This window comes from Sapajus apella, unplaced genomic scaffold (genome assembly GCF_009761245.1).
Source record: "Sapajus apella isolate SASKATOON/1434 unplaced genomic scaffold, GSC_monkey_1.0 scaffold13, whole genome shotgun sequence".
Lineage (NCBI taxonomy): Eukaryota > Metazoa > Chordata > Mammalia > Primates > Cebidae > Sapajus > Sapajus apella.
Window position 1 is genome coordinate 30,234,598 of NW_022436953.1, and position 23,619 is coordinate 30,258,216.

Here is a 23,619-nt window from a genome sequence, read left to right on the forward strand (position 1 = left end):
CCTACAGAGAGAGAAACAAAAGACAAAAACTCCCTTTCCTGCCACAGGGGAAACAACCTTGGCAAAACAGAGAAGCCCCCAAAGTCAACTGAGTAATCGAGTACCCAGCTTCCCAAAGAGCTTGCAGGAAGCTCCCTGTGCAGCCCTGGAGCTTCCCAGCTTTTGCCTTCTTAGCCTATTTCTTAACCAATAGTTCTGTTTCTTAATCGGATAAAGGGCCTGATTTACGTAAACGCTCAAAGTCTTCATCACAATGATAAAAAAGAAAGTCGTGGCAACTGCAATAAGTTTAAAGGTATATTGAGCTTTTCATGGGCATCTTGTCTTTAAGAAAAAGTCTTTCGTTTAGCTAAAGAAATTAAACTGAATTCTTCAATCTTTTAAACAAAATGAATTTAGTGAAGAAAACAAAACTCTCCATGGCTAACGTAATTTATGCAAAATCATGCAATTAGTGATAACTGTGCTAGACTTTTTTTTTCTTCACCAAATATGCCTCTAATAAAACCATCGTGAGGAGCAGTGCCATCTAATGTAAGTAGTAAACATGGATAGTAAATTATTAATATCTGGTGAGGCATGCAGATGGCAGGACTTCCATTTTTCCATTGAGGTCCTTGTGCATGTTTGCTAATCATTCTTGCAAAACACTGTAGAGATAAATATGAACTTTCGAAAGTAACATTCAACAGGATATGAGTGCATGAAATAGCACAATATGAATAGTAAAAACCAGCACTTTCAGCCTCTGCATAGTGAAATGACGGAAACTTGCTGTAGCGTAAGCTTAATAAGGGCTATATCATTTTCATGTATGTACTACTGGGAAATGGCCTGGGTCTTGCGGGTGGTATTTTTTAATCAAGTCTACAGCCAGCGCGGTCACCCTGACAGTCCCGGCACTTGGGTATGTAAAGGTAACCCTCTAGCAAGTCCTCGTTCAGGGAAAAGCCTTCAAGTTCGCAGACCCCGACCCTGTGCTAGCCTGAGCGGTAGTCTTCTGAAATGATCGCTTGGCTTCCCAGGCAAGGCACGGCTCCCCCAAAGTTCCTTCCCACTCTTGCAGTTTCACGTCGGGATGCTTCCGCAGAATTTCAGCGCCTAAGCAGACAAGGTCAAAGTAAACCGCTTCACTGCTGCTTCTGGCGCAGGGGCCCAGCGGGCGTCCAGCCCCTCAAGCACAGACCAACAGCAGGAGAGGGGTCCCAATGGGACCCCTGGGTTGTAGATAAGCAAAACGCACCCATTTTCTCTCTTATTTACTCTAGAAGGACCTCTCCTCCCCCACTCCTGGCATCTGCTTATCACTGGCTCCCTCTCCCTGTGGCTTATTTTTGGGTAGTAGAATGCTGAGGTCACAGGGAGCGGCTCTTTATCCAAGCAGCGGGGACGTCAGTCTGGAGCCCAGAGCGTGAACCAGCAAGAGGCAGGCTCTTGCTCTTGACTTTGGGCTCCAGGCTCTGCCCCAGCCCCGGGCTGCCCGCGGGCTCCCTCCTCCCTCCTGCCCTCGCCCGCCAGCTTGCCCTCTCCTTAGGTCTGCAGCGTTGGTTGGTTTCCCACGCCTGTCCCAGCCTGACTCGGGATGCCAGGCACCCGGAAGTCCGGCGGGCGCCGACCCCAGCCCGCAGCCCCGGGAAGGTGCCAACCCCAGTGAGTGGAGGAGGCTGGCATTTCACGTGGGCGTCTGCCTTCGCTGCTGCTCGCGTCTCTCCTCAGCGGCCGGCGTCAGGGCCCCTCTGCTCCAACTCATCCCCCCCACCGCCCGAAGTTAATCAGCCGTACTTTCCAGGGCGCTCTAGTTTGGAAAATACTTAAAGCCTTGAAACGTTCCGGGGAGACGGCCGCCCCCGGATCCCCCAGTTCTGCCTGGCTAGGGCTGTTTGGCGCTCACGAAGCTGTGGCGTTTGTCTGGAACCGACATCGCAGAGGCGCAGCTCCGCTCCTCCCTGACGTTGCCAAAGTTGCCAGACGCCCCTCGGCGACCCGGCCGCGCCAGATGCAGTTGCGTAACCTCGCCCCCTGCCCACGCCCGCGCCGGGTCCGCTCCCAGCTGCACCCGGGTGTCCCGGCCCCGGGAGCCGCCAAGTCTCCCCGCCAAGCGGGTTTTGGGGCGAGTGCGTGCGCCCTAGCCGGGGTCGGCGCCCGTCCGAGCGGTGCTCCGCCCGCGGCCAAGTGCGGCGGGCGCCGGGACGCGGGAGGAGGGCGCGCGGGGCTTCGCTTACCTTACGCTGCTTACAGATAAGTCGAGGTCGGGGCAGCGCCTGGCTCGGGCATGTCTCGCCGCGGACCCTGGCAAGCCTGGCGCGGCACGGAGCACTCCGGGCAGGGCATCCGCGGCCGGACTCGCCGGGCTCGCGCGGAGGAAGGCTCGGCTCCGGGGACTTGGCCGGCTGCGCGCCCGCTGCCCGCCCCCTCCACCGCCGCCGGCCCGGCCCTCCTGGCCCGGCCGCCCCCCGCGCCGCAGCTCGCGTCCCTCCGGCCCCGCTCAGCGACGCGCGCGGGGAGGCAGCGGGGAGGCCGGCTCCGGGGACGCCCGCGCGCTCGCTCGCTCGCGGCGCGGCGGAGCCAGCCACAGCCACCCGGCTTCGCGCTCCTCCGATGTCCTCATTTACTGCAATTGTCTTCGGCGAGATCTCAGAGCCTGGGCCAGGAGGCGGGGGCGGAGCGGGGGAGGGGGCAGGAGGGAAGTCCTTGCCGCCGCTCCAGGTCCCAGCTACTCCGCGGAGCCCGGCGGCCAGAAGCGAGGGCGCCCCGAGCCGCGTGCCTGCTGCCTGTGCGCCCGGCTGGCACCGAGGCGGGCGGAGCCCCGGGCCCCGCGGGGCGGGGGTGGGGCGGGGGCGGCGCGGGGCCGGGCCGTGTGCGTGGGGTGGGGGATCCGGACGGAGTGGAGGAGCCCCCTCCCGCCGCCGCCGGAGCGGGAGGAGGAGGAGGAGGAGGAGAGGAGGAGGTGGTGATGGTGGTGGTGGGAAGAGCTGCCGCCGGCTGCTGCCTGCGCGCTGGGCTTCACCGCGGCGCGTCCTCCGGGTTTCTGGGCTGCAGGCGGCGCTGCGCGGCCCCGGGAACTTGTTGAGTCTGCCCTGGAGCCGCCTCCGGAGTAGCTGGCGGGCGGGGGTCTCAGTGTGTTCTCTCAGGGATGGGGGGTCGCTGGGGACCCTGCTGCATGGCTGCCTGCTCTGGCGGGGCTTTGGGAAGCCAGGAGCGACGGGTGGGGGTCGCCCAGGCGCCTGGCCCCTCACCTGCGGATGCTGCCTTGTAGAAGCAGGGATTCGGGGATCCTTTCAGTGGGGGCTCCAACCTGCTGTCAGCCCCTCTGCATGGGGACAGGAAGTCCTGTGAGTGGCCTGAGGACTGAAGTGGGAGGGCCTGCCTAGTAATGTTGCATGTTGACATTTAGGGACACTCCAGAGCCGGTGCCACTGCCACTCCTAGCCAGGAACCCTACCCTCCTCCAAAGCACACACCACCCACCAGTAGAAGCCACAGGGCGCACAGCTGAGTTCGTTTGGGGCAGAGTAGAATTCTTTTCGGGAGGAAGAGACCTACGTTGCACAGGGAACTATTCCCGCCCTTAACTTCCCACCCAGCAGAGAGTATTGGATGTTCTGAGCTCAGAGCTGCAGAACCAGGGTCCCCTCTGGTGCCTGGCAGGCCCTGGGGCCTGAGCCAGGGACTAAGTAGCCAGCCGAGTGCAGGGCTCTGGGCCCCCTGGATTTGCTGCTAGAACGTAATATAAAATGTAAGGAGGCACATTTATTAGTCTGTTTCTCAGGAAAGGACAGAGAAGTGGTGAATCCCAGGGAAGAGACAGGCTTTGGAGAGAGCACTGGGAAGGCAAATGGAAAGTCCTTTCACCCACCCACCTCTCCATACACATCAGTGGGCAGCGAGACTTCTCTCGCTGTGCATCCCTGAGTCCCTGCACCCAGCACCAGCCCTGTGCCCGTGGCCAAGCCATTGCTTGTTCACTGAGCTGAACTGAGCCTAGCACTGCCTTACAGAGTGTCTGTTTTTTTGTAAATGGCTTTATACGAAATACCTAATTTGTATGTGGATGCTTTGGGCAGTGTGTCCAGACATTCCAGAAGAAAAAAATCTAAAATATCATCTGTTTCCCTTTTACCCTGTAGCATCCTTTGGGATACAATTTTGCCAGCCTTGGGGATCCAGATATTCCCAGAATGGGAGTCCTGAGCCCGTGGATCCAAACTTTGCCCACTTCACCCTTGTTATTGTCCTTCTTATCTCAGATCCCCCAAGCCTGATTTTCTAGCTGACCAAGGAGGCTATTGGGAGCTGGCTGGAAAGAGATGCTTAGTTATGTGCGAGCAGCCTGGAAACTGCAGTCTCCTCTTCTGCCTGGAAGGGGCCTGGGAAGGGAATGGGAGTTGGGACCGTTTAGAACCAGCTAGGAGAGGGTGCCACCCTCCAGCGTGCTCCCTTGGGGATGTACTGTTGCAACTGTGAGCTCTAGTAATTTTCCCAGTGGTCTGGGCAACTTCTGTAAATCTTACTTTATTAGCAACCGATAAAATTGAAATCTGCCTTCTGTCTTTTAAACATGTGACTGTAAATAAAGCTGCCAGGAAATATGGACATTGGGCTGGTAGTATCGGAAGGCTGAAATTTTCCGGGACCAAGAGTGAAAACAGGTCAACATAAATGCATCACAGCAAGGCAGAGCTCAGCCACAGGTGGCACTGTGAGCTGGCAAGAAAACTGCTCCAAGGACAGTGCTATCTGAGATTCGCATGATGTGTAACTCCAGGAAGAAAATGGAAAGCCGTAATTGGCACGTTAGAAAATCCACTTATGTGAAGAGTAGAGTTTAACGGAACTTTGTAGCATCATCAAGACTGCTTAGAGTTGTTCAATTGTCTAGTAGACTTAAGTTGTTTTGCTGAGTCTATTGAAATCATTGGCATCCTGTCTTTTTTTTTTTTTTTTGAAGTAAGAAACTATTTATGTATTGTTACAAGTCCATGTCTTCAGTATTCACTGTACCTTTGGCTCTGGAGAGATATTCCACATGGATGCGGTGTGTGTCATCATGCTCCAGTCTTTAAAGCAAGCACCATGCTGGGGCTGGCTGGGGGAAGGGAGTTTCAGCCATCTTCCTGCCCACGGATCCCTGTTGCATTTTTTTTTTAATAGGTGGAATGGATACATATTTTTAGGGTCTAAAATGAGTCAATATGCTCAGCTTCCTCAGGGGAAAAAAAAAGTGAAACTTGATAGATTCATTTTAGGACTCAATTGGTATTGGCTTTTTATATTTTGCTTAAGATTTGCATTGAAAAAGATAGACTTGCAAAAGGAGAAAATAGCTACTTTTCAAGTGGAATTTCCTAAAAGCAGAGGAATAAAAATATAGGAAAGTTCAGGACAGCTAACTAAGCAAAATATCCAAGTCTCTCTTCTATTGCCGGCTTCTTGGAATTGTGCAGGGGTTATACAAAGAATTGCTGGAATTCCAACCCTATGGTATAGTAAGTTTGAGGTCCTGATTTCCACATTAAAAAGTCAAGAATATACAAGTCAGAGATGTTCAAGAATGTTCATAACAGGTTTATCTATATTTGTTCCAAACAAAAAATAATCCAAATACCATTTCAACAGTAGATAAAGATTACTTGGTTCTTCATATAGTAGAATGCTAGACAGCAATGAAAAAGAAAGCACTAACTGCTGATGCATGCATTAGCATGGAGGACATATACAAAGGTGCAGAACAAAGAAAGCCAGGCACTGAGTATTTATTACATGATTCCATTTAGATGAAGTCCAAGAATGCGACAAAGTTATCAATGGTGGAAAATATCAGAATGGGGGTTACCTTTGAGGCCCTCATTGCCCAGGCCCACAGCACCTTCATTGGTGCTGGATTGTTCTGTCTCTTGCACTAATTGCTTATGCGGTTTTCTACATATATAGAAATTCATGGAGAGGTATTCTGTCTCGGTGTGACCCCATTTGTCTGCGCATCATCACTGTGTCATTGCAGTGTCCAGACGCATGCTCCCCAATAATCCTTGTCCCTCAATGAACCAGCATATCTGTCGGTGTGATTAACCTGTATCCTATCCTATCCAATATGCAAGGTAGGAGAAGAGAGAAGTGTCTCCAAACTAGCAACTGCTGAAGAGGAGCCTTCCAGGTTAGCTGCACAGCAGAACTTCCTTTGGGAGGCTGCTGATGAAACACCTGGTCTCCCACCTCTCCGATTCAGCTATGACAGAGTTCACACAGACATGATTTTTCCTGTCCCATATCTTTGTTACAGGAAAGGGGTCCTAATCCAGATCCCAAGAGAGGGTTCTTGGATCTCACGCAAGAAAGAATTCAGGGTAAATCCACAGTACAAAGTAAAAGCAAGTTTATTAAGAGAGTAATGTAGTGCAAGAACAGTGACTCCATAGACAGAGTGGGACATTCCCAAAAGTAAGAGGAGGAACCCAGCCCCCCGAGGTACAATTCTCATGTGCATGGATGGGGAGCTCTGCTACAAGGGTTTTTGATAAAGGATTAATTTTCTTCTTTATTATGTTTTGCAAGAATTGATATTATTTATTTATTTATTTTTGGAGACAGAGTTTTGCTTTGTTGCCCAGGCTGGAGTGCAGTGGCACGATGTCAGCTCACTGCAACCTCTGCCTCTTGCATGCAAGCAATTCTCGTGCCTCAGCTTCCTGAGTAGCTGGGATTACAGGTGCCCGCAACCATGCTCCACTGATTTTTTGTATTTTAGTAGATATGGGGTTTCACCATGTTGCCCAGGCTGGTCTTGAACTCCTGAGTTCAGGCAATCCACCCATCTCGGCCTCCCAAAGTGCTAGGATTATAGGTGTGAGCCACTGTGCCTGGCCCAATATTACTATCTGTAAGGCAAAATTAGAAATGCCTTTGTTCTCAAGACATTGGGATATTAGGACACTCCCAAACCTCTGTTTAGTAAACATCATCAATTTGTTCCCTTAACCTTAAACATCTAGAGGTGAGGAATGCCTAACTTTCTGAGAATGCAGCCCAGCAAATCCCAGCCTCATTTTCCGAGCCCTCACTCAAAATGGCGTTGCTGTGGTCCTAAGGTCTTTGGCATCTTCAAATTCCAAGGGGACTCTTAGATGAGCCAAGCCTAAGTCTGTGATGGGCAGGTTGCACCCGGCAGTTCAGAAACTGTGGTAGCAGATCAGCCAGTGCTCAGTGCCTGTGAGGGAATAGTAGCTCACATTGCCTTAGACTCGTAGGGTTGAGATCAGTCACTTGGGGACACTTTAGCCTTGTCTTTCAAGAACAAGACTGACAGAGTGCTCAAGGTTGCCCCAGTGGGGCCTCTCTTTCTGCCGAGAAGCCCTGCAGGAAGGCTTTCTGTATCATTCCCCTTGTTATGTTCTGCTCGAGCCTTTACTCTCCTCTTTCTGGGCTTATTTCTGGCTAAGCCTTGTGTAAAGCCCGTTGCCTGTGGCTATTCCACTTTTCTGACAGCTGAGCCGTGTTTCCTTCTGGTGGGAACCAGAGCTTTTTCTGAGGTGCTGGTCGATGCTCCAGGGACACACCACTCCTCTGGCCTTCTTTTCCTTTCATGATAAGAAACTAGAGATGGTTTATTGTTCTGAAATACAAATTTGTTTTGGAAAACCTGAGCGTCATGAGGACTAGTTGAGATCCCTGGCTTTCTGTGATGCATCGCTGTGAATCTAATTTATCCACAGGAATGGAGGGCTCTCCTTTTGAAAGAGAATGCAGTGGCTCTAGGTTTTATTTTTTAATGCTTCCTACAATGGAGGCATAGACGTATGGGAATGCGGAGGAGCAGTTGTGCACTCTGACTGTCCTCTTACAATCTCATTGTCAGGGTTCTCAGCAGACCCCAAGGCTTTCTCCTCCCAACTGCAGCCTCTCCTTTCCTTTAGTTGGACTCCTGAGGAATTAAACAGAAACCCTTTATTTTGTTGACCTTTATTTGGTCAGTCTTGGGTGCTAGTTTCTGTAGGGTTTCTTACTATCCTGTTCTCATCACTGCGGAGCCAGACTCTTCAGCACAGATAGAGGGCTCATGGGCTTGTCTTAATCCTTGCTGGTGAGGCCACCAGTCTCATTGAGCCTGCTGAAGCTAGCTTCTCATAAAGTGTCTAACATACCCAGGGCAGAGAGTAACACTTCTGATCAGAACTAGGGCAGGAGGTGGCCGGGCGTGGTGGCTTATGCTTGTAATCCCAGCACTTTGGGGGAAGCCAAGGCAGGCAGATTACGTGAGCTCAGGAGTTCGACACCAGTCTGGCCAACATGGTGAAACCTCAGCTCTGCTAAAGTTATAAAAATTAACCAGGCACGGTGGTCCATGCCTGTAATCCTAGCTACTCAGGAGGCTGAGGAAGGAGAATAACTTGAACCAGGGAGGTGAAGGTTGCAGTGAACCCGGATCACACCACTGCACTCCAGGCTGGGCAACAGAGTAAGACTCCAACTCAAAAATAAAAAAAATAAAAAAAATAAAAAAAAAATAAAAAAAAACAGAACTAGGACAGGAAAGGGTTAGAATGGATTTCACAATGGAGCTTCCTGCCCATCAGCACTCTCTGCTGGTACTGGGACTGCTGGCTGCCCTTCCCAGGCCTTCTGCCCTGATGTACAAGGCTTATTTTTGCCATTTCTTTTCTTTACCTTCCTTTTCTTTTTTTTCTTTTCTTCTTTTTTATTTTCTTTCCTTTTCTTCTTTTTTCTTTACTCTTCTTTCTTCTTTCTTTCTTTTCTTTTCTTTTTTTTTTTCTTTCTTTCTTTTTTTTTTTTTTTTGTAGAGATGGAGTCTTGCTCTGTCACCCAGGCTGGAATGCAGTGATGCGATCTTGGCTCACTGCAACCTCCGCCTCCTGGATTCAAGCAATTCTCCTGCCTTAGTCTCCCGAGTGGCTGGAATTACAGGTGTGTACCATTACACCAGCTAATTTTTGTATTTATAGTAGAGACGGGGTTTCACCATGTTGGTCAGACTGGTCTTGAACTCCTGACGTCAGATGACCCACCCACCTATGCCTCACAAAGTCCTAGGATTACAGGCTTGAGGCACTGCATCCAGCCCACAGAAGACTTCTTCAAGTGGCTGCTGCAGGGAGGCCCGGAGTCTTCTCCCAGCTGGGTGCTGTAGGAACTTCCTTGTTTGGCCTCCATCCCCACCTCAGGTTCCACAGGCATGGAAAAGGGATGGGGTAAAGGGGCAGGTGAGGAAAATGGAAGCCTCCTTGTTCCATCTTTTTCTTTCCCCAAGCCCTGACTGAATATGAGACTTTGATGAGAATGCTGCTGCACTTCGGTTGTGTGCCTCCAGGGTGCCAGGTACTCGGTCCACTGTGGGTTATGTACTTTGGTTCCTACCAGGTAACTGTGAGCCCGTTACTGATAAACTCTCTTCACAGATGTGGATCAGAGAATGTAAGTGATCTCTCCAAGGTCACACAGCTAGGAAGGGCTGGAGCCTGGATTCAAATCCACTCCTGTTTGATGCAACCAGAGGACAGATTCTGACCAACAATATTAACTGCTCATGCCAGGCTCCTAGGAAGTGGATGATACATCCAGCCAGGCTCCCCGGAAGTGGATGATACGTCCAGCCAGGCTAGAGAGTGGCTTGGACCGGGCTTTCTTTTGTTGCCATTAGCTGCACCTCATCATATCACTGTATTAGTTACACTTTGAACTAAAAACAGGCACTGGAACAGCAATATACCCAAATCATTTTGCATTTAGATAGCACTCTAAGTTTCTCCAATATAATTTCAGTGATATTATCACATTTTCTTCTTTGGATAACAGCTATTAAAATGATTCATCACACTGTACGTATCCCATCTATACCACAAAGGCCACTTCACACCCTTCCGGTTCCAGCTATAATGGCATAGTATTGCCAAGGCCTTTTAATTATCCTGAACACTCCTTTGACACAGTCATTTGCTGAGATCTAGTCATACTGGACAGGATATGTGCTTTGATTTTTTTTTAAGATGACGAACACCCTGTGCGTATAATTCTAATCACCTACCCTTGACATTTTATGCTCTCTGCGCAATAAATTATTTTTGCTAATTTGGTCTAAGAATTGACGACCTGACTTCAGATGTATTTACTTAGTAGCGTGGCTCATGGGTGATGTGATAGCAAGCTACTGAACACTGGAAAGCAAGCATTTTGCTTTTAAACACCAAGTTCCAAATGAGAAAAATACAGAATTAAAAAAAAAAAATCTCCAGTTATGTTTGATGACCTCTGAGGGCACACAGACCGTCAGTTCCATGTTTTCCATGAACGGTTTCTTTTTCGTATTATTCAGGCTTTGGGGAATTCAGCAGTCCCCACTTTAATCGCACTGCACTGTAGCGCTGCAGCTCTCCCCACGTCCAGTTCACCTAATTTGTGTTCTGGCACATTCTGTAGCTGTGCCGCACTCTCAATGTGTGTGCAACTCTCACTTCTGGGTTCTTATATGTTAGTCCATTATCCAAAGTTACAGTAAAAGTCAAAAACTTACTTCGATACATTTTTAATACAATTTCGATTTCTTTATTTTTTTTTTAGATTCAAAGAAAAGCAGGGCATTTTGTTTGTAAATGTTGCTTTTCTTTTTCTTTTTTTAGAAAATCCAGTGTCCATAGTTTAAAGTCAGTATGGCTAGAATGTTATACAAACGCTCATGGCTTCATCCAAATCCCTGTATCTCAGCAGTCACCGCTCCCTGGCACGTTCTCCTTCTTGTCTGGACGGAGGCCTCTTAGTGATCTCCTAGGCCTTCCTAGGTTGAGAGGGGAAAGGGAGGGTCTTAAGATTCCAGAGCATTCTTTTCATTTAAGCGAGGGAGGAAATCCTACAGAACTTTTTCCCATTTGTGTTCATTTATTGGCTGCTCCCATGGATTCAAGAAAAAAACTTGAAAATTTGTTTTGTTTTGTTTTGTTTTGAGATGGAGTCTCACTCTGTCACCCAGACTGGAGAGCAGTGAATGTGATCTCAGCTCACTGCAACCTCTGCCTCCCAGGTTCAAGCAATTCTCCTGCCTCAGCCTCCTGAATAGCTGGGATTATAGGCACGTGCCACCACGCCCGGCTAATCTTTGTGTTTTTAGTGGAGACAGGATTTCACCATGTTGGCCAGGCTGGTCTTGAACTCCTGAAGTCAAGCAACCCACTCGCCTTGGCCAGCCAAAGTGCTGAGATCATAGGCATGAGCCACTGTGCCTGGCCATCTTTTAAAAAAAATAAATTGAGATGGGTGTTTGGAAATTGAGTCACCCAAAAGATGAAGTAGCTTTGTCAAGAGATCTGTTACTCAGTATTAAGTTGAGAGGAAACCTAAATTCATTTTATATGTGTTTTCAGTGTTCATCCTAGACATCTGTTTCAGAATTTGTTAAATATTGAAAGAGCTCACCTAGGGTTGAGTAGGTAAGAAGTAAATGCAGGTTTGAGAGGCTGTGATAGCCGATACCCTCAATAGCAGCTCCTGGCCAGTTGGACAAGCCGTCCTTGCCCGTGACTTGCTGTCCTATGACCCGTCCCCAGGTCAGTCCCCCTCCCCGTTTAACTGTGGGTGTCCTGGCTCTGTTTGATGACCATGAGCAAACCTAAGGTTACTCTTTCATTACCAGGCCTTGGGGTATCTGAACTGGATGGTCCTAAGTTCTAATAGAAGATAACATTTATTGATTTTTTTTTCTTATCTGAACCCAAATATGACAATGAGGAAATTCACTTTATGGTACTGATTTTTTCCTTCCCAGCAGAGTAAATATTGTCACATGGAATTGCTGATGATACTTCTGAGTCCCTTAAAATAAGACTTGTGATTCATTCACACCATGAAAATGTTAGAGAACCAGCATCTTCACCTTCAGATTCATATGTTATTGACTCTTTCCTTTTTGGTCCCTGGGTGCTAATGAACATTTTCACTTCTGGAGCTTTCTCTGCTTCCGACTCTAGCATGGATGAAGGAGTGTAGCTTCTGGCTGCCTGGTTCATCCTCTGGGTCTCTCAGCCCTGGGATTTCCACATTCCATCTCTGTTGTGGTGGGTGAGTTGCATGATGCATTCGATTTGATATTTGACAGAACCTCTACTGAGAAAATAGGGTAAGCGGATTAAAGCTGAACTAAGACACGTGTTTGGCAGCCACCCACTCCTGGTGGCGTAAGTGGATGGAGGCAGGTCCCCACAGCAAACAGCATGTGGCTTTCTGAAGAAATGTTTCCCTTTCATACATTAGACATGTGTAAAGTTCCTCATTGGACTTTTGCTTCTTCGATGGCAAAACATATTTTTTTAGTACTTAAAGGACATTTTTAAACATTGCTAAAGTGAAATCAGCTTAAATTGTGATTCCTATGACAAGCATTGAAACAGGGTGATGTTTGCCATGAAATTTAAATAAGCTCCATTAAAGCAGAAATGTCTATATACCATGTAAAATGCAGCGGTCCCCCATAGACTTCCCCTATTTTTTATTTCTTGACAAGCATGTATAATCTCTCTGTTTGAATGCAGAATAGAATAAGTTATTTTAAAGGAGTTATCGTCTATGGATATAATGCACTTTAAGCAAATTCTTTACGTGCAGGTATGACTTACCTGCAAGTAAACCTGACCAGATAAACGCTCATTGTGATTAAGGCTGCCTTCAAATATCCACTGTTTATCATGCACTTAGAGGAATTCAGTTTGCCACAATAATTTAAAACGTGACTTTTTAGAACACCATCTATTACATTGTCATCTACTGTATAGTCTTTTTTTCTTTTTCTTTTTTTTTTAGTTAGAGTCTCACCCTGTTGCCCGGGCTTGAGTGCAATGGTGCAGTCTCAGCTCGCTGCAACCTCCGCCTCCCAACCTCAAGCAATTATCATGCCTCAGCCTTCCAAGTAGCTGGGGTTACAGGCGCCTGCCACCATGCCCAGCTAATTTTCGTATTTTTAGTAGAGATGGGGTTTCGCCATGTTGGCTAGGCTGGTCTCCAACTCCTGACCTCAAGTAATCTGCCCACCTCGGCCCCCCAAAGTGCTGGGATTACAGGTGTGAGCCTCCATGCCCGGCCTATCATATATTCTTATACATACATGTAGATAAGAATATGCTATTTACTTATATGCTGTCAATGTACCAAATTGTTTGTTGTGGATTTCTTACCCATGTTCTTTGGATAAGATAGTCTTTATGTGATTAGCGCTGTGAGAGCAGAACATAGGCGCTCTAAGTTCTCTCAAGTCCCCTCCCCCCACTGGATGGCATTTATTCAGTGGAATGCAGAGCTCAATAAATAAAGAACATAATGTGCTTCCCAAAGAGCCAGACACTGTGTTTGCCGCTTTATACATTCCTTTCTTATTTTCATTTTTGACCACATTATGAGCTACAAACTGTTGATAGGATATGGAAACTCAAAAGCTGGTCATACACAATAGTGCAAGAGTCCTTCCCTGCTCCAGTTTTCAAATTTTTGCTATGTTGGAACTTAACAATGTGTTACCGTTCAGTACATCTGCAGGTCTTTTCCAATTTGAATCTTTTTATTTCTGTTTTTACCATATCTAACACCCCACTCCCCCTAATATAAACACACTTAGTGGCCTACTAAGTATTTTACTTCTATTGCCTTTCAGTTTCTTCTTGGCAGTGGAGGTCCTATTCCCTATGAAGTGAAGGCAGGTTTTTGGTGAAATGTCTCCCAAAACCTGCCTTCACTTCGCTGAGACTAGGACCAGCCTCCCCTCATTCTCTAGTCTTAATTGGGCTAACTCAATTTATGCCAACCAGTTCTTGCTGGTCATAGTTCTAGAGCTTTATGAGAATTAAATCCTGATCTTGTCTTATTCCTTCTAAAATCTCTGTGAAACTGAGCACTGTTATCAGCACCATTGTGAGATAAGGCTACAAGCACAGGGTCCCTAAATGTGAGGAAGTCAGGAATCTAAGGTAGAAAGATTCTTTGCCAGGAAGTTGAGGGTGATTAGGAATTGTCTCCAGAAATGCCAGATGAACAGTTGAACTTTCAGTCAAGCAAAAGATAGGCATATTCTGGCCTTGTTTTACTTGTACCTGAACGCACCTATAACACTTTTGGAAGACTGGGACGTTCTCTTCCTCTTTTCCCAGGAAAATAGAGTGTTCATTCTTGTACATGCTGAGAACATGGACATTTTGGGATTGCCTTAATAGGCAGCTGACTTCATTATGTTGATTGAAAGAGTAGTTTATAGCAGGTGTTAAAAGTTTTTCTTAAAGAGTTACATTATAGATATTTTAGACTTTGAAGGCCATAACATTTGAAAGATCATGAACACCCAACTCCGCTGGTGAAGCAGGAAAGCAGCTGTAGGTAATATGTAAACGAATGGGCAGCTACTGAACTTTATTTACAAAACCAGGAGGTGGGCCTAATTTGGTCCACAGGCTGTAGTTTTCTGAGCCCTGACTTATAGCCTAAGTTGTTGGGCAGAATTTTGATACTGTATTTAGACCCAAATTTTAAGAATGAATTGATGCATTTGATCGATCACAAGAGAATTCAGTGTTTTTCCCCTGTGCTTCTTACATACACTAGATTGTAGGCCCACCCGACCTCATCTGTGATTTGGGCAGAGTTAGAACAGTATATCCTATCCAGGGTTACTTCTGGCAAGGGATTTGGTGAAGGGGCCATTCATCTGTTAGTATCTGAGTAAGAAACAGTTCCATACCAACATCTGGGAATAGTAACATCTTTGTCATTGTGAAGTGGAAGAATTTTGTTTTCTTAGTTATGGGAATACTCCGGCTATGGGTACCAAAATGTAGTCATTGCATTAAATGGACAGTCATATATGTTTGTCACCCTTGTCCTCCCACGTTCCCTGAGAAAAGACTTGACGACACAATCCTGGACAGTCACTATTGGATTTGCATCTCCAGCTGATTTATTTAAGTACTTCTTGCAACCCAATGGAGTATCTTTGCTGTAGGCTTTTAATACTGCAGCTATTATGATGACTGATGTAATTTAGTTTCCTATATTGATGGTTTCTAAATTGATGCTTTCTATATTGAAATAGTTTCCATAATTATTCTCTGTAACCATATGAAAAATGATTATGTGTTAGCTTAACATGAGTTGTTTCACTAAAATAAGAATCAGTAATCAGTCAGTTATCCTTTTGAATATTATATTTAATGCCTCAGATTTGAATATTATCAGGAAGCCAAGATTTCATGACACCGTTTCATTTTTTTAAAACCATGACGGAATGTGACGTAGTGAACATTGAGATCACCGAGCTTCATTGTGGATTAGCACCCCACTTTCAAATTTGTCAGCACGATATCATCTATGAGTACTTTGAAATATTCTCTAAAGACATAGGGTAAACTTCTAATTTAATTTCCTACTGCAGTATTTTTGTGTTGTTTATTGTTGTCTATGGTTAAGACTGTGAAGCTTCTTCATTAATTAAATTTAGCTCACTGTATATAATGCTACCACTTACTAAGTGGTAGTTAATACAGTCTCTCTTGTTTACCTAGCAATGAGCTTAACCTATGTTGCATTTTTTTAAATGTATGATTAACCAAAGGAAACATCTTTGAATTTATCCTCTCACTGTATAACTAGAAACACTGAACTTTCTCTGGTGATCCAGAATCAGTTCCTTGCCTTTTAACTTTATTTCCACCTACAACAAGTGGCAGCTTTGAGAAGTATATCCTATCCAGGGTTACTTCTGGCAAGAGATATGCTGAAGGGGCCATTCATCTGTTAGTATCTGAGTAAGAAACAGTTCCATACAAACAACTGGGAATAGTAATGTTCTTTACACCGAGATTCCACTGGATGAGTCTGACTGTTTAAATCCCAGAAGTTAGGAGAAAATTGAGCTTGCTTTTGGGGTTTAAGAATGAAAATGCAAGTGTGTGTGCATGTTTTAGGGCCTGAGTTGGATTTTCATAAAATAAAGCAAAATCTGAGGTCATCCTGTGTGGGAAAACCTCATTCGACTTGGAGACTGGAAATAGGAGCGAGGGCCCGAAGCAGCCGCCAGAAGAGCAGAGCTAAGGATTGGGTGGTGCCTGTGTGTCCTTTGGGAACCTGGTGACTTTCAGGGCATCATAGACACAGGAGTGAGGGCCCATGTCATCCTCACTGTCAGAGGTAACAGTATAGACCTGGGGCGTATTTCACATTATACCACTAGAGCTGGGTGCTTAAAGGGCATCATCAAACCCATTTTTCTTTCCTTGAGTGGAGCTGCCTTTCATTTTAAAATGACGGATTTGAAAAATGGACAAGTAGTGAAAGTGCAAGAAAATGATTCATATCAGTAGGTGCTCCATCAGATGTGGTGTAAAAATAAACACGTCCCACAACTGGGGCAATTAAATATTACACATAGAATTTATGGAAAGAATTTTAGAGTGTCCCAGGGATTGCAAAGGTGGTTATAAATGCATGTGTTCACCTCTTCCTATTAGCACACACACCTAAATACGCAGAATCTCTCAGCAGAGAAATTCCATCAAGAGCCTACTTAATAAATCTCATTTTAGTTTGATTCAACTTAGTAAGTCTGCAGGGTTTGGTAAGTCCTGTATGTCTAATTTTCCAAGGACATGGAGACTTGGGTTGAGGAAATTCCAAGCTTGACTGCCATGCTGCTGGTACAAATCATCTTTCTTTATCGCCACTCAGATACGTTACAATGCAATGCCAGACTTCCCCCCAACCCCAATCAAGAAATAAGAAAAGATTTCTCTCTGTTTCTTGGTTCCCTTGCAGTGAGAATGGGATTTTTTATGAAGTCTTACATTTGGTGGTTATTGGCCCATTACCTATGGAAATCACTGTAAAGACCCCACTGTGCTGCCATCAACAGGAGCTATGGGCTTCCACAGAGCCACATCAGGTGACCCCAGTGCTCATCCTGGGAAGAATGGCTCCTGCTTGTCTCGGCAAAGTACTCCCATGGAAGCTGTGGAGAGCCAAGGAGGTGACAGGCGGCATTAGAGGGGCTGTAAAGGGAGTGCTGCCTGAGAATTTCTTCTGAAGAATGTAGGACCATGTGCATTTGGACGATAATGCAGTCAGAGGAGGGCTTTCTGTGATTACTGTGGAATAACTCTCAGGCTGAGCCCGGGAAACCAGGAAATGTGCATCTCCCAGGACCCAAGGCAGAGCTGTTTCTTTTTCTTTCTTGCTCTATCTTCCTGAACCTTAGTTTTTCACTCTGTCCCTGAGTCCTGCCTCTGAGCCACTGCCTGTTCCCTGGGTGGCTCCAGCCATGGACTACATGGGTGCTGGGCAAATAGCTCTTGGCTCTGCCCCTCTGGCAGGTGGAAGCTGATGCAGGATGGCCTCTGCTCCCCCCTCCCCCTTCCCCTCCTCTTTTTGTTTTCCATTTTTGAGGATTCCTCAGCCTCGTGAAGTCTAAAGCCTAATGCAACTCCTCTCCCTCCGCAGCATTGTTCTAGGTGTTACTGAATTTCTTCAAAGAGAAAAATAAAAACTCAGAATATTCTTGTGGCTGATTTCTGAATGTGACAAGTGGCTTAATGACTTAAATGTATTATAGCCAGCAGCTCGTGGTATAGGATCCATGATATTTTATTGTATTTTGTTTAGTATTTTGTTTTACTATATTGTTTTATTGTCTTTGTTTTATTAGAACACTTTACGTGCACCCCTTTCGCAGAGTTTTATGTGTACATGACGGCACTGTTGACTGCGGGCGCGGGGTTGTGCGGCAGGTCTTTGGAACTTACTCATCTTGCGGAAGTGAAACTCTGCAGCCGTGTCTAGGGTCCTTTTTAAAGCCTCAGCTGGGCTGCTGAGTCCCTCACTCTAACTGTAGGAAGGACAGCTAAGGAAAGCCAAGGGCAACTTGCCTGACAGACGGGATTTTCATGTCTCATCTATCATGCAGGACATTGTCTCAGTGTATTCAGCAGACTCCTAGACTCGGGTTCTGGGCAGATGCTGTCAGATGTCGTAAAAGGAGAGACCCCCCTCTTAGCCATGCTCCTGATACCTCTAGTAAGCATGCTCCTAATTCATCTGCTGGCCTTCGCCAAGCTGCCATCTGTGTCTCCGATTTGCTGTCTTTGTAGACATTGCCAGCCCCTGTTAGTGAATTTGGGTTCTTGAGATGTGATCTGATGAGGGCCTGCTGTTTCGTAGAGGAAATGTAGCTGTCTGTGTGCTTTTTATTGTTGCCATATTTGCTGCTGACATTTCACAGCTTTTGAATTGATTTTTTTCTTCATAGCAAAAATTATAGATCTGATAATTGGCCAAATAAGAAAAATTCAGACACCATTGTTTTTCTAAACATACTTAAAGTAATGCATATACCTGGTGAAAAGGGACGATGTCAATGGCAGAGGGTCCAGCCCTGCTGTTTAGGCTCCCCTGGGATGGGAGCCCTGAATCCTGATCGGATGTGTGCTGAGATGCAAGGAGGTCCCTGCACATACCTGCCTTCCCCCATCTTTGGACTCTTGCAAATCGTTTCCTGTCAGCGTCAGCCAGCCTGCTGCATGTTCTGAAAGCTCTGCACAGTGTGCCAATTTTCCAGAGTTTTAAAGTAGTGCCCTTTGAAAAGATTGAAACCTGCAAGTAAAATTAAATTCGCATTGGAGAATACAATGTGTTTTCCTCTTTGAAGGACTGGATGCTTTGGAGAATAAGCATACTCATCACCCATCGCAAGTGGTTGTGTCATTGTGGCTATGTGAGTTCTTTCAATGACTCCGAGGATGATATCCTCAGGGAAGTAGCATCACTTAACCCCAGTTCACTGATTTCTCGGATTTGTTTACAAGGTGGCCTTCAGTGATGTGTCTGCCTGAGTAAGGTATTAAATTATTTTTAAGGATCACTGTGGTCTTTGCTCTCATATAAAAGTGTTTTTAGAAGAAAACTTCTACCAGGCCACCATGAGACAACACTGGCTGCTTGTCAAGAAAAGTGAGACTTTATTTTTACACATTATTTTATACGCATGTATGCTTGAAGGAATATGCAAGCGTGAGATCTAATCCGTACACAAGATGAGAAAGTGTTTCCATTAGAAGGTAAAGAGCCTCTGATATTCGAAGCCTTTGATTTAGCAGGTGCGAACAGTGGAGGACCACGCTTCTTCCTTGCAGGCACCTCGATTCATTTTTCTTCAGCTCCCTCTGTGCTTTCAGGGGGGCTACGTGAGTTAAGCCTCTCCCTGTAGTGATTTTGCGATGCCCAGCAAGGTGAAGCTCTCATTTCTTTTAGTAGTGGTTTTTTTTTCCTCAATGAAGGATGAATTTTCTAAATCCATAATTACACCTGCCCATGATGGCAGCTTCTCTGTTAAGGACTTGGGAAGTACCTTGCTAATTATTGGACTTATTTTGTCAACATTTTTTCATTCCTACTCTTTCCACCCCTTGCCAAAAAAAAAAAAAAAGGATGGAGAATTTCATTTTTGCTTCTGCATTGCTTATCCTGCATCTCACTTCTGTGATGATTTCTTGCTTCTTGAATTCATGTTTGGAAAAATTGTTTCATTTAAAAAAAACCTACCTGTTTTAAAAAAATTAACAGTAATACATGCTATTTGTAATGAGTGAAAATAATACAATAAGGTTGTATAAAGTCAAAGCTAATCAATCCTCTCCCCCACCTGCTATCTATTCCCTTTAGATTACCCGGCAATATTGACAGCATGCTATATGTCTTTATGCACCTTTCTTCTTGTTTGTGTGTATCCATGCAAGCTTTTATATGCATAGATATTTCTTTTACATGCATTTCAAGAAGCTCAGAATATTGATGGGAGGGGAAGAGAAAGAAAGAGGTGATTTCTTTGATTTTTAAGATACCACTTGGAAGTTAAGCGTTTGGGCATGAGTGTAAGTAACAAGTAGGAAACAGGAAGAACAAGATGAGTAGTTTTTATTCAAAGCAATCCATGGCATGTTCTAATGCTTTGGAAAGGCTCTATGCCTAGAATGTCCCCAAGAAAGATCTGATTTATTCTTCATAAAGTACTTTTGTGTCCTTCCGAGCTAGGGTAGAATTTATATGATTTGGAATCATTTTAGGGGGTGTTTTTCAGATGTTTTCTTGGAGTAGGGATAAGCTCTGCTTAAAGAGATTGATCACGTGAGATTGGGTAATAACACCAAGATGAACAGAATGAAAAATGTTTCCTTGTAGCAGTGCTTTCAGAAACATGAATACATTAATGTACACCAAGAATTTGTAGAAGAGGGATTAGACCTCAGCATTACAGTGTTTCCTGACTTTGCTTACCCAGGGGCTCCTTACGTATTTATTTGTTTTTTGTCAGGCTGCCGTGGCCAGCATCCTGGGGAACCCTTTGGCTTGTAGTGCACATGGGACTGTGAGCTTCCCCAGCAGAAGCTTCTGCCTTCTTCCAACTGATCAGTCATGTTCATCAGCATCATTTCATTCCTTTTTTTTTTTTCATTTTTAAATCAAAACAGATCATTCACATAAGAGAAGAAATACATATGCAGAGATGAGAAATCACAAAATGGGCCTCTGTACTGCTTCCTGCCCCAGTCCCTGAGGAGCTCCCAGCTCAGCTGTGCACCTCTTCCTCTTTGTGATGTGGTCTCCACATGGATTGGGGATTCTTTCCCTCACTTTTCTTTTTAGTTTTATTGCATATTCATGTCCCCCTAAACGATATATTTTTAAGCCTTGCCTGCATTTGCCCTTTATAGAAGCAGAGTCAAACAGTATCTATTTTTCCATGACATGCTTCTAGCTTTCAGCACTGTGGTTTTGCAGTCTCTCTAGGCTGATGGGTGTAGCTGTGGGCCCTTCCTTTTCTTAGCTGAATAATACTCCTGTTGTAGGAGTAGATGGCAGCAGGCCTAACCCCTCTTCATGGATGGTGTTGGTGTTTGCTGTTAGGACACCAGTGTGTTAGATCATCCATTTAACCATCTCCAGGCACACCTGAGGGGAGCTCCACCAGGAAATATACCCCAGGTAGGACTGCCAGGCCAGCAGGTCCTGACGTCAGATGCTTACCTTAGGGAAGCAGAGGCCCCCAGTTTTTCTTAGGCTTCAGAAGTGTGGTCTGTCTACACAGCAATAGTAACACAAAGGCTCGGCCACCATGATTCCTTCTCAGACCACACCTCCTCTTTTTCTAATCCAGAATCATATTTATGATAATTGTCATTTTAAACATATGCGTGTAATTTCTATGCGTGATGGGGACACAGTAGGGAGAATGTCAGTATCCAGCCTGGGCACTTGCTCCTTTCCACCTCACGAGGGGATGAGTTGCCCTCATCTAATCATCATGCTCAGTTTCCCTCAGTGCACCCTGGGCCCTGCATCTGTTTAACCCAGGGCCTCCCTTTGTTTCTCATTTCGTTCTTTGCCTCTCACAGGACTCTTCCCTCCCTTCCTGCCTCACTATCAACCTTTCTTAGAATATACCCCCAGCCACATTCCACAACCAAAGGACAGCTCCTGTAATCCTGTTTGCCCCCATCCCCAGGAGTCCTGGGATTTGGGAGGGGCTGTTTGTAAATCTCAGGAAGGTTTCCTTGTCTTCGGCCCTGCCTTGTCTTCCTTCCCCTGAATTCCCCGCAGGATTCCTACACACCTCCAGGTGACTCTCTGTGGTCTGCCTGATGCTGCTGCTGGAAGGAGGGTCTCTGTTACATAGCCCTGAGCCTTCCAGGTCCATCTCCCATAGGCAGCCAATGCATCTAACCAAGATAATTTAGAGCAGAAGCTGTAGCTGAATTCTGTCCCTGTTTATCTTGAGCTCCTGCTAGCAGGTACGAATAATGATGGATTGTGAACAAATAGCTCTGCCTTGTTTTTTCAGACCCTGAAATAGGTTGGCTTTGATAATGCTTTTTGACTGATGGGCACTTTTTGTAACTAAATCCCATTCAAAGGCTTAAAATATGCTTCCCAAGGTTGATTTCAAGATATATTAAATTGACCTAATGAAAAATAAGTAGGAAAAAAAGTCCTACCTACACATGAGATGATGCATGGACATTTTCAAAATAGTCAAAACCCAATTTTACCATAGCAAAACCAAGCAAACAACCCCCACCCAGAAAACAACAAAAGCAAAAACATCAGAATAATCCCTGCAGTGAAACAAGATTTCCCCTTTATTACTCAGTATCTTCAGCCAAAAGGAACTGCACCACTTCTATTTAAATCTGGCTCTGAGTATTTGTTTGTGTTTGTTTTGCTGAATTGTCTAACTGCTGCTTTCCATCTGAAACAAAGCCCATGGAGATGTTGCTCCCAAGTAAATTATCTTAGCTTTGACCAGACAGGGTCTTCCCTGAGTGTAATAGAATCCCTGATCCCCAGGAGTTAGGGAAGGGGCTGACAATGAAATGCATGAAGGAAAATGTTTTCTAGAGAGGATGTAGTCTTCAGTGTCCTTGAGCTGCTTTAGGGAGAGCAAAATCAAAAACTCCCCTTTGGCATCACTTGTGAGCTACTGGAGACCTGTTTGTGAATGTATCTTTCATTATATATATATATATTGAAGTACCCAAGTTAGGAAGTAGCTGTCTGTGAGCTTTTCTACCAGTCTTCATGCCGAAGTCATAAGTTAGTAAAAAAAGAACAAGCAAGCCCTCAAAACCAACCTGAAAGTGCAGGATGCAGATACTTATGGGCAGAGAGAGACAATTGCCTCTCTTTAGAAGAATTGCCAGCTGTTGCTGGGAAGACCACTCCTGCTTAGAGGGCTAGCTTGTCCTGGAAGGCTCTGCCCCAAGAGTATTCTTGTTTTGTTTTGTTTTTTGAGATGGAGTCTCACTCTGTCATCCAGGTTAGAGTGCAGTGGCGCACCCAAGAATATTCTTGATGATTGTGCCTTGCAGTCATTGGGCTGGGCAACCTCACCTTTTCATTGGCTGGGAATGAAGAGGATAAAGCCCACTCATGTGTGGGCAAATGTTTCCTTTTGGTAAAGTCATGATTTCCCCATCTCAATAATAATAGTAACGCACCCATCCCAACTGCCCCCGAGCTTTGCCATTCAGGAAACATAGGCACATATCAAAGTACCCTTTGCCTTAATTCTCAAAATCAGTGCCTTGTGTCATCACTTTTCAAGGTTGGTGAAGTTCTGAAGTATCAAAACAACAACAAGGAAACACACCAAAGTGCTGACTTAATAAAAGAGTCAGACCAAGTAGAAAGCAGTTTCACAATGGGAGTGACTTTTTCTTTTTGTGGTGAGTCTGTGTCCTGGGCAGTGCATGGGGCCTGTCAGAATTGGTATCATCTCCATTTGGTTGAAATCCCAGCCTCTGCATCCTGCCTTGAGATCAGGGCAGAACTCTTGCTTTTTAGCTTCATGGAGGTTATATTATGACAGAGAGGAAGAAAGGAGGATTGAAGGAAAGGAGGACAAAGGAAGAGAAAAGAAGAGAAGGGGAACAAACAGGAAAAGATTAAGGATATTCCAAAGCCATGTCTCAGGACATTAGAACCAGCGCCTGTGCTAATGGGACACTTGCTAATCCCCTCTTCTTTCACGTTACCTGGAGTTTGTCCTTGATTTCCTGTTTTAACAGATGAAAACTGGTTTTTTAAATTGGATTCTGC

General features: G+C 45.6%; 2 protein-coding genes across 3 annotated transcripts in view; one reads left to right on the plus strand and one right to left on the minus strand.

Annotated features, from left to right (window-relative positions):
* The window catches only part of INSYN2A (inhibitory synaptic factor 2A), a 59,595-nt gene extending 56,805 nt beyond the window's left edge, over positions 1-2,790 (minus strand). Inside the window, exon 1 of the mRNA XM_032281993.1 lies at positions 2,223-2,790. The gene's annotated coding sequence lies outside the window, so the exon portion shown is untranslated. The remainder of the gene's footprint in view (positions 1-2,222) is intronic.
* DOCK1 (dedicator of cytokinesis 1) overlaps positions 1-23,619 on the plus strand; it is a 528,332-nt gene that overhangs the window by 271,856 nt on the left and 232,857 nt on the right. The window lies entirely within an intron of this gene.